The sequence below is a fragment of the Carassius auratus genome, unplaced genomic scaffold (genome assembly GCF_003368295.1).
Source record: "Carassius auratus strain Wakin unplaced genomic scaffold, ASM336829v1 scaf_tig00049754, whole genome shotgun sequence".
Lineage (NCBI taxonomy): Eukaryota > Metazoa > Chordata > Actinopteri > Cypriniformes > Cyprinidae > Carassius > Carassius auratus.
This window is the reverse complement of record NW_020527122.1, coordinates 32,501-42,114: the sequence shown is the minus strand read 5'-3', so window position 1 is coordinate 42,114 and position 9,614 is coordinate 32,501. Positions and strand designations below refer to the sequence as shown.

The window sequence follows — 9,614 nt, the reverse complement described above, 5'->3', positions numbered from 1 at the left end:
TTGAAAATTTTCACGAATTATATAATAATCTTTCATTAAAAAAAAAAAAAAAAAAAAAAAAAAGAGTCAATGCCCGATCTCTGAATCTTAGCAGGTTTAGGTCTGGTTAGCACTTTGATGAGAGACTGCCTAGGAATACCAGGTGCTTTAAGCTTTTGGGTTTTCTTCCTACTTATATAATGTACTGGCGATTAGATTGGCTGGTCTTTAAATAGCCCTCTCTTTGCAGCAGTCTTCGCTTACGGCCATACCAACCTGGCTATGCCCGATCTCGTCTGATCTCGGAAGCTAAGCAGGTTTGGGCCTGGTTAGTACTTGGATGGGAGACCGCCTGGGAATACCAGGTGCTGTAAGCTTTTTGGACATTTTTCACTTAGTATATAATAATTTTGCCAAAAAATAGAGTCAATGTCCGATCTCTGAATATTAGCAGGTTTGGGCCTGGTTAGTACATGGATGGGAGACTGCCTGGGAATACCAGGTGCTTTAATCTGTTTGGAAAATTTCACGAATTATATAATAATCTTTCATTAAAAAAAAAAAAAAAAAAAAAAAAAAATTTAGTCAATGCCCGATCTCTGAATCTTAGCAGGTTTAGGTCTGGTTAGCACTTTGATGAGAGACTGCCTAGGAATACCAGGTGCTGTAAGCTTTTTGGACATTTTTCACTTAGTATATAATAATTTTGCCAAAAAATAGAGTCAATGCCCGATCTTTGAATATTAGCAGGTTTGGGCCTGGTTAGTACTTGGATGGGAGACCGCCTGGGAATACCAGGTGCTGTAAGCTTTTTGGACATTTTTCACTTAGTATATAATAATTTTGCCAAAAAATAGAGTCAATGCCCGATCTCTGAATATTAGCAGGTTTGGGCCTGGTTAGTACTGGATGGGAGACTGCCTGGGAATACCAGGTGCTGTAAGCTTTTTGGACATTTTTCACTTAGTATATAATAATTTTGCAAAAAAATAGAGTCAATGCCCGATCTCTGAATCTTAGCAGGTTTAGGTCTGGTTAGCACTTTGATGAGAGACTGCCTGGGAATACCAGGTGCTTTAATCTCTTTGGAAAATTTCACGAATTATATAATAATCTTTCATTAAAAAAAAAAAAAAAAAAAAAAAAAAAAAGAGTCAATGCCCGATCTCTGAATCTTAGCAGGTTTAGGTCTGGTTAGCACTTTGATGAGAGACTGCCTAGGAATACCAGGTGCTTTAAACTTTTGGGTTTTCTTTCCTACTTATATAATGTACTGGCGATTAGATTGGCTGGTCTTTAAATAGCCCTCTCTTTGCTGCTGTCTTCGCTTACGGCCATACCAACCTGGCTATGGCCTGATCTCGTCTGATCTCGGAAGCTAAGCAGGTTTGGGCCTGGTTAGTACTTGGATGGGAGACAGCCTGGAATACCAGGTGCTGTAAGCTTTTTGGACATTTTTCACTTAGTATATAATAATTTTGCCAAAAAAATAGAGTCAATGCCCGATCTTTGAATATTAGCAGGTTTGGGCCTGGTTAGTACATGGATGGGAGACTGCCTGGGAATACCAGGTGCTTTAATCTCTTTGGAAAATTTCACGAATTATATATAATAATCTTTCATTAAAAAAAAAAAAAAAAAAAAAAAGAGTCCAATGCCCGATCTCTGAATCTTAGCAGGTTTAGGTCTGGTTAGCACTTTGATGGAGAGACTGCTAGGAATACCAGGTGCTTTAAAACAGGGAAACAGATTATTCTTCTGCACAATCTGACTTTGCTGCAGCCTGGAATTGAACTACTGGTTTTCGTCTGGTCAGAGGAGAACTGACCCCCCAACTGAGCCTGGTTTCTCCCAAGGTTTTTTTCTCCATTCTGTCACCGATGGAGTTTCCGTTCCTTGCCGCTGTCGCCTCTGGCTTGCTTAGTTGGGGTCACTTCATCTACAGCGATATCATTGACTTGATTGCAAATAAAAACAGACACTATTTCAACTGAACAGAGATGACATAACTGAATCCAATGATGAACTGCCTTTAACTATCATTTTGCATTATTGAGACACTGTTTTCCAAATGAATGTTGTTCAGTGCTTTGACGCAATGTATTTTGTTTAAAGCACTATATAAATAAAGGTGATTGATTGATTGATTTTAAGCTTTTGGGTTTTCTTTCCTACTTATATAATGTACTGGCGATAAGATTGGCTGTTCTTTAAATAGCCCTCTCTTTGCAGCAGTCTTCGCTTACGGCCATACCAACCTGGCGATGCCGGATCTCGTCTGATCTCGGAAGCTAAGCAGGTTTGGGCCTGGTTAGTACTTGGATGGGCGACCGCCTGGGAATACCAGGTGCTGTAAGCTTTTTGGACATTTTTCACTTAGTATATAATAATTTTGCCAAAAAATAGAGTCAATGCCCGATCTCTGAATATTAGCAGGTTTGGGCCTGGTTAGTACATGGATGGGAGACTGCCTGGGAATACCAGGTGCTGTAAGCTTTTTGGACATTTTTCACTTAGTATATAATAATTTTGCCAAAAATAGAGTCAATGCCCGATCTCTGAATATTAACAGGTTTGGGCCTGGTTAGTACATGGAATGGGAGACTGGCCTGGGAATACCAGGTGCTTTAATCTCTTTGGAAAATTTCACGAATTATATAATAATCTTTCATTAAAAAAAAAAAAAAAAAAAAAAAAAAAAAAAATTTAGTCAATGCCCGATCTCTGAATCTTAGCAGGTTTAGGTCTGGTTAGCACTTTGATGAGAGACTGCCTAGGAATACCAGGTGCTTTAAGCTTTTGGGTTTTCTTTCCTACTTATATAATGTACTGGCGATTAGATTGGCTGGTCTTTAAATAGCCCTCTCTTTGCAGCAGTCTTCGCTTACGGCCATACCAACCTGGCTATGCCCGATCTCGTCTCATCTCGGAAGCTAAGCAGGTTTGGGCCTGGTTAGTACTTGGATGGGAGACAGCCTGGGAATACCAGGTGCTGTAAGCTTTTTTGGACATTTTTCACTTAGTATATAATAATTTTGCCAAAAAATAGAGTCAATGCCCGATCTTTGAATATTAGCAGGTTTGGGCCTGGTTAGTACATGGATGGGAGACTGCCTGGGGAATACCAGGTGCTTTAATCTCTTTGGAAAAATTTCACGAATTATATAATAATCTTTCATTAAAAAAAAAAAAAAAAAATTGAGTCTATGCCCGATCTCTGAATCTTAGCAGGTTTAGGTCTGGTTAGCACTTTGATGAGAGACTGCCTAGGAATACCAGGTGCTTTAAACTTTTGGGTTTTCTTTCCTACTTATATAATGTACTGGCGATTAGATTGGCTGGTCTTTAAATAGCCCTCTCTTTGCAGCAGTCTTCGCTTACGGCCATACCAACCTGGCTATGCCCGATCTCGTCTGATCTCGGAAGCTAAGCAGGTTTGGGCCTGGTTAGTACTTGGATGGGAGACCGCCTGGGAATACCAGGTGCTGTAAGCTTTTTGGACATTTTTCACTTAGTATATAATAATTTTGCCAAAAAATAGAGTCAATGCCCGATCTTTGAATATTAGCAGGTTTGGGCCTGGTTAGTACTTGGATGGGAGACCGCCTGGGAATAGCAGGTGCTGTAAGCTTTTTGGACATTTTTCACTTAGTATATAATAATTTTGCCAAAAAATAGAGTCAATGCCCGATCTCTGAATATTAGCAGGTTTGGGCCTGGTTAGTACATGGATGGGAGACTGCCTGGGAATACCAGGTGCTGTAAGCTTTTTGGACATTTTTCACTTAGTATATAATAATTTTGCCAAAAAATAGAGTCAATGCCCGATCTCTGAATCTTAGCAGGTTTAGGTCTGGTTAGCACTTTGATGAGAGACTGCCTGGGTAACCAGGTGCTTTAATCTCTTTGGAAAATTTCACGAATTATATAATAATCTTTCATTAAAAAAAAAAAAAAAAAAAAAAAAAAGAGTCAATACCCGATCTCTGAATCTTAGCAGGTTTAGGTCTGGTTAGCACTTTGATGAGAGACTGCCTAGGAATACCAGGTGCTTTAAAACAGGAAACAGATGATTCTTCTGCACAATCTGACTTTGCTGCAGCCTGGAATTGAACTACTGGTTTTCGTCTGGTCAGAGGAGAACTGACCCCCCAACTGAGCCTGGTTTCTCCCAAGGTTTTTTCTCCATTCTGTCACCGATGGAGTTTCGGTTCCTTGCCGCTGTCGCCTCTGGCTTGCTTAGTTGGGGTCACTTCATCTACAGCGATATCATTGACTATTTCACGAATTATATAATAATCTTTCATTAAAAAAAAAAAAAAAAAAAAAAAAAAGAGTCAATGCCCGATCTCTGAATCTTAGCAGGTTTAGGTCTGGTTAGCACTTTGATGAGAGACTGCCTAGGAATACCAGGTTCTTTAAGCTTTTGGGTTTTCTTTCCTACTTATATAAAGTACTGGCGATTAGATTGGCTGGTCTTTAAATAGCCCTCTCTTTGCTGCTGTCTTCGCTTACGGCCATACCAACCTGGCTATGCCCGATCTCGTCTGATCTCGGAAGCTAAGCAGGTTTGGGCCTGGTTAGTACTTGGATGGGAGACCGCCTGGGAATACCAGGTGCTGTAAGCTTTTTGGACATTTTTCACTTAGTATATAATAATTTTGCCAAAAAATAGAGTCAATGTCCGATCTCTGAATATTAGCAGGTTTGGGCCTGGTTAGTACATGGATGGGAGACTGCCTGGGAATACCAGGTGCTTTAATCTGTTTGGAAAATTTCACGAATTATATAATAATCTTTCATTAAAAAAAAAAAAAAAAAAAAAAAAAAAATTTAGTCAATGCCCGATCTCTGAATCTTAGCAGGTTTAGGTCTGGTTAGCACTTTGATGAGAGACTGCCTAGGAATACCAGGTGCTGTAAGCTTTTTGGACATTTTTCACTTAGTATATAATAATTTTGCCAAAAAATAGAGTCAATGCCCGATCTTTGAATATTAGCAGGTTTGGGCCTGGTTAGTACTTGGATGGGAGACCGCCTGGGAATACCAGGTGCTGTAAGCTTTTTGGACATTTTTCACTTAGTATATAATAATTTTGCCAAAAAATAGAGTCAATGCCCGATCTCTGAATATTAGCAGGTTTGGGGCCTGGTTAGTACATGGATGGGAGACTGCCTGGGAATACCAGGTGCTGTAAGCTTTTTGGACATTTTTCACTTAGTATATAATAATTTTGCAAAAAAATAGAGTCAATGCCCGATCTCTGAATCTTAGCAGGTTTAGGTCTGGTTAGCACTTTGATGAGAGACTGCCTGGGAATACCAGGTGCTTTAATCTCTTTGGAAAATTTCACGAATTATATAATAATCTTTCATTAAAAAAAAAAAAAAAAAAAAAAAAAAAAAGAGTCAATGCCCGATCTCTGAATCTTAGCAGGTTTAGGTCTGGTTAGCACTTTGATGAGAGACTGCCTAGGAATACCAGGTGCTTTAAACTTTTGGGTTTTCTTTCCTACTTATATAATGTACTGGCGATTAGATTGGCTGGTCTTTAAATAGCCCTCTCTTTGCTGCTGTCTTCGCTTACGGCCATACCAACCTGGCTATGCCTGATCTCGTCTGATCTCGGAAGCTAAGCAGGTTTGGGCCTGGTTAGTACTTGGATGGGAGACAGCCTGGAATACCAGGTGCTGTAAGCTTTTTGGACATTTTTCACTTAGTATATAATAATTTTGCCAAAAAATAGAGTCAATGCCCGATCTTTGAATATTAGCAGGTTTGGGCCTGGTTAGTACATGGATGGGAGACTGCCTGGGAATACCAGGTGCTTTAATCTCTTTGGAAAATTTCACGAATTATATAATAATCTTTCATTAAAAAAAAAAAAAAAAAAAAAAAAAGAGTCAATGCCCGATCTCTGAATCTTAGCAGGTTTAGGTCTGGTTAGCACTTTGATGAGAGACTGCCTAGGAATACCAGGTGCTTTAAAACAGGAAACAGATTATTCTTCTGCACAATCTGACTTTGCTGCAGCCTGGAATTGAACTACTGGTTTTCGTCTGGTCAGAGGAGAACTGACCCCCCAACTGAGCCTGGTTTCTCCCAAGGTTTTTTTCTCCATTCTGTCACCGATGGAGTTTCCGTTCCTTGCCGCTGTCGCCTCTGGCTTGCTTAGTTGGGGTCACTTCATCTACAGCGATATCATTGACTTGATTGCAAATAAAAACAGACACTATTTCAACTGAACAGAGATGACATAACTGAATCCAATGATGAACTGCCTTTAACTATCATTTTGCATTATTGAGACACTGTTTTCCAAATGAATGTTGTTCAGTGCTTTGACGCAATGTATTTTGTTTAAAGCACTATATAAATAAAGGTGATTGATTGATTGATTTAAGCTTTTGGGTTTTCTTTCCTACTTATATAATGTACTGGCGATAAGATTGGCTGTTCTTTAAATAGCCCTCTCTTTGCAGCAGTCTTCGCTTACGGCCATACCAACCTGGCGATGCCGGATCTCGTCTGATCTCGGAAGCTAAGCAGGTTTGGGCCTGGTTAGTACTTGGATGGGCGACCGCCTGGGAATACCAGGTGCTGTAAGCTTTTTGGACATTTTTCACTTAGTATATAATAATTTTGCCAAAAAATAGAGTCAATGCCCGATCTCTGAATATTAGCAGGTTTGGGCCTGGTTAGTACATGGATGGGAGACTGCCTGGGAATACCAGGTGCTGTAAGCTTTTTGGACATTTTTCACTTAGTATATAATAATTTTGCCAAAAAATAGAGTCAATGCCCGATCTCTGAATATTAACAGGTTTGGGCCTGGTTAGTACATGGATGGGAGACTGCCTGGGAATACCAGGTGCTTTAATCTCTTTGGAAAATTTCACGAATTATATAATAATCTTTCATTAAAAAAAAAAAAAAAAAAAAAAAAAAAATTTAGTCAATGCCCGATCTCTGAATCTTAGCAGGTTTAGGTCTGGTTAGCACTTTGATGAGAGACTGCCTAGGAATACCAGGTGCTTTAAGCTTTTGGGTTTTCTTTCCTACTTATATAATGTACTGGCGATTAGATTGGCTGGTCTTTAAATAGCCCTCTCTTTGCAGCAGTCTTCGCTTACGGCCATACCAACCTGGCTATGCCCGATCTCGTCTCATCTCGGAAGCTAAGCAGGTTTGGGCCTGGTTAGTACTTGGATGGGAGACAGCCTGGGAATACCAGGTGCTGTAAGCTTTTTGGACATTTTTCACTTAGTATATAATAATTTTGCCAAAAAATAGAGTCAATGCCCGATCTTTGAATATTAGCAGGTTTGGGCCTGGTTAGTACATGGATGGGAGACTGCCTGGGAATACCAGGTGCTTTAATCTCTTTGGAAAATTTCACGAATTATATAATAATCTTTCATTAAAAAAAAAAAAAAAAAAATTGAGTCTATGCCCGATCTCTGAATCTTAGCAGGTTTAGGTCTGGTTAGCACTTTGATGAGAGACTGCCTAGGAATACCAGGTGCTTTAAACTTTTGGGTTTTCTTTCCTACTTATATAATGTACTGGCGATTAGATTGGCTGGTCTTTAAATAGCCCTCTCTTTGCAGCAGTCTTCGCTTACGGCCATACCAACCTGGCTATGCCCGATCTCGTCTGATCTCGGAAGCTAAGCAGGTTTGGGCCTGGTTAGTACTTGGATGGGAGACCGCCTGGGAATACCAGGTGCTGTAAGCTTTTTGGACATTTTTCACTTAGTATATAATAATTTTGCCAAAAAATAGAGTCAATGCCCGATCTTTGAATATTAGCAGGTTTGGGCCTGGTTAGTACTTGGATGGGAGACCGCCTGGGAATAGCAGGTGCTGTAAGCTTTTTGGACATTTTTCACTTAGTATATAATAATTTTGCCAAAAAATAGAGTCAATGCCCGATCTCTGAATATTAGCAGGTTTGGGCCTGGTTAGTACATGGATGGGAGACTGCCTGGGAATACCAGGTGCTGTAAGCTTTTTGGACATTTTCACTTAGTATATAATAATTTTGCCAAAAAATAGAGTCAATGCCCGATCTCTGAATCTTAGCAGGTTTAGGTCTGGTTAGCACTTTGATGAGAGACTGCCTGGGTAACCAGGTGCTTTAATCTCTTTGGAAAATTTCACGAATTATATAATAATCTTTCATTAAAAAAAAAAAAAAAAAAAAAAAAAGAGTCAATACCCGATCTCTGAATCTTAGCAGGTTTAGGTCTGGTTAGCACTTTGATGAGAGACTGCCTAGGAATACCAGGTGCTTTAAAACAGGAAACAGATGATTCTTCTGCACAATCTGACTTTGCTGCAGCCTGGAATTGAACTACTGGTTTTCGTCTGGTCAGAGGAGAACTGACCCCCCAACTGAGCCTGGTTTCTCCCAAGGTTTTTTTCTCCATTCTGTCACCGATGGAGTTTCGGTTCCTTGCCGCTGTCGCCTCTGGCTTGCTTAGTTGGGGTCACTTCATCTACAGCGATATCATTGACTTGATTGCAAATAAAAACAGACACTATTTCAACTGAACAGAGATGACATAACTGAATTCAATGATGAACTGCCTTTAACTATCATTTTGCATTATTGAGACACTGTTTTCCAAATGAATGTTGTTCAGTGCTTTGACGCAATGTATTTTGTTTAAAGCACTATATAAATAAAGGTGATTGATTGATTGATTTAAGCTTTTGGGTTTTCTTTCCTACTTATATAATGTACTGGTGATAAGATTGGCTGTTCTTTAAATAGCCCTCTCTTTGCAGCAGTCTTCGCTTACGGCCATACCAACCTGGCGATGCCGGATCTCGTCTGATCTCGGAAGCTAAGCAGGTTTGGGCCTGGTTAGTACTTGGATGGGAGACCGCCTGGGAATACCAGGTGCTGTAAGCTTTTTGGACATTTTTCACTTAGTATATAATAATTTTGCCAAAAAATAGAGTCAATGCCCGATCTCTGAATATTAGCAGGTTTGGGCCTGGTTAGTACATGGATGGGAGACTGCCTGGGAATACCAGGTGCTGTAAGCTTTTTGGACATTTTTCACTTAGTATATAATAATTTTGCCAAAAAATAGAGTCAATGCCCGATCTCTGAATATTAACAGGTTTGGGCCTGGTTAGTACATGGATGGGAGACTGCCTGGGAATACCAGGTGCTTTAATCTCTTTGGAAAATTTCACGAATTATATAATAATCTTTCATTAAAAAAAAAAAAAAAAAAAAAAAAAAAGTCAATGCCCGATCTCTGAATCTTAGCAGGTTTAGGTCTGGTTAGCACTTTGATGAGAGACTGCCTAGGAATACCAGGTTCTTTAAGCTTTTGGGTTCTCTTTCCTACTCATATAATGTACTGGCGATTAGATTGGCTGGTCTTTAAATAGCCCTCTCTTTGCTGCTGTCTTCGCTTACGGCCATACCAACCTGGCTATGCCCGATCTCGTCTGATCTCGGAAGCTAAGCAGGTTGGGCCTGGTTAGTACTTGGATGGGAGACCGCCTGGGAATACCAGGTGCTTTAAACTTTTGGGTTTTCTTTCCTACTTATATAATGTACTGGCGATTAGATTGGCTGGTCTTTAAATAGCCCTCTCTTTGCTGCTGTCTTTGC

General features: G+C 39.8%; 12 non-coding genes and 1 pseudogene across 12 annotated transcripts in view; all 13 read left to right on the top strand.

Moving 5' to 3' along the window:
* Nucleotides 1-237: 237 nt before the first annotated feature.
* Nucleotides 238-356, top strand: LOC113089399 (5S ribosomal RNA). Its single transcript, XR_003286474.1, has one exon. It is a non-coding gene; the product is annotated as a 5S ribosomal RNA (ribosomal RNA).
* A 949-nt stretch (nt 357-1,305) lies between these two features.
* LOC113089386 (uncharacterized) lies at nt 1,306-1,424 on the top strand (annotated as a pseudogene).
* A 795-nt stretch (nt 1,425-2,219) lies between these two features.
* On the top strand, nt 2,220-2,338 carry LOC113089409 (5S ribosomal RNA). Its single transcript, XR_003286484.1, has one exon. It is a non-coding gene; the product is annotated as a 5S ribosomal RNA (ribosomal RNA).
* A 523-nt stretch (nt 2,339-2,861) lies between these two features.
* Nucleotides 2,862-2,980, top strand: LOC113089429 (5S ribosomal RNA). Its single transcript, XR_003286502.1, has one exon. It is a non-coding gene; the product is annotated as a 5S ribosomal RNA (ribosomal RNA).
* Nucleotides 2,981-3,354: 374 nt separating this feature from the next.
* Nucleotides 3,355-3,473, top strand: LOC113089398 (5S ribosomal RNA). Its single transcript, XR_003286473.1, has one exon. It is a non-coding gene; the product is annotated as a 5S ribosomal RNA (ribosomal RNA).
* A 1,015-nt stretch (nt 3,474-4,488) lies between these two features.
* On the top strand, nt 4,489-4,607 carry LOC113089395 (5S ribosomal RNA). Its single transcript, XR_003286471.1, has one exon. It is a non-coding gene; the product is annotated as a 5S ribosomal RNA (ribosomal RNA).
* A 952-nt stretch (nt 4,608-5,559) lies between these two features.
* LOC113089383 (5S ribosomal RNA) lies at nt 5,560-5,677 on the top strand. Its single transcript, XR_003286461.1, has one exon. It is a non-coding gene; the product is annotated as a 5S ribosomal RNA (ribosomal RNA).
* A 791-nt stretch (nt 5,678-6,468) lies between these two features.
* On the top strand, nt 6,469-6,587 carry LOC113089407 (5S ribosomal RNA). The gene has a single exon (XR_003286482.1). It is a non-coding gene; the product is annotated as a 5S ribosomal RNA (ribosomal RNA).
* Nucleotides 6,588-7,105: 518 nt separating this feature from the next.
* On the top strand, nt 7,106-7,224 carry LOC113089427 (5S ribosomal RNA). The gene has a single exon (XR_003286501.1). It is a non-coding gene; the product is annotated as a 5S ribosomal RNA (ribosomal RNA).
* Nucleotides 7,225-7,596: 372 nt separating this feature from the next.
* On the top strand, nt 7,597-7,715 carry LOC113089394 (5S ribosomal RNA). Its single transcript, XR_003286470.1, has one exon. It is a non-coding gene; the product is annotated as a 5S ribosomal RNA (ribosomal RNA).
* A 1,063-nt stretch (nt 7,716-8,778) lies between these two features.
* Nucleotides 8,779-8,897, top strand: LOC113089403 (5S ribosomal RNA). The gene has a single exon (XR_003286478.1). It is a non-coding gene; the product is annotated as a 5S ribosomal RNA (ribosomal RNA).
* Nucleotides 8,898-9,410: 513 nt separating this feature from the next.
* On the top strand, nt 9,411-9,528 carry LOC113089434 (5S ribosomal RNA). The gene has a single exon (XR_003286507.1). It is a non-coding gene; the product is annotated as a 5S ribosomal RNA (ribosomal RNA).
* An 84-nt stretch (nt 9,529-9,612) lies between these two features.
* LOC113089421 (5S ribosomal RNA) overlaps nt 9,613-9,614 on the top strand; it is a 118-nt gene continuing 116 nt past the window's right edge. Inside the window, exon 1 of the ribosomal RNA XR_003286495.1 lies at nt 9,613-9,614. This exon is cut by the window's right edge and continues 116 nt beyond it. This is a non-coding gene — a ribosomal RNA (5S ribosomal RNA).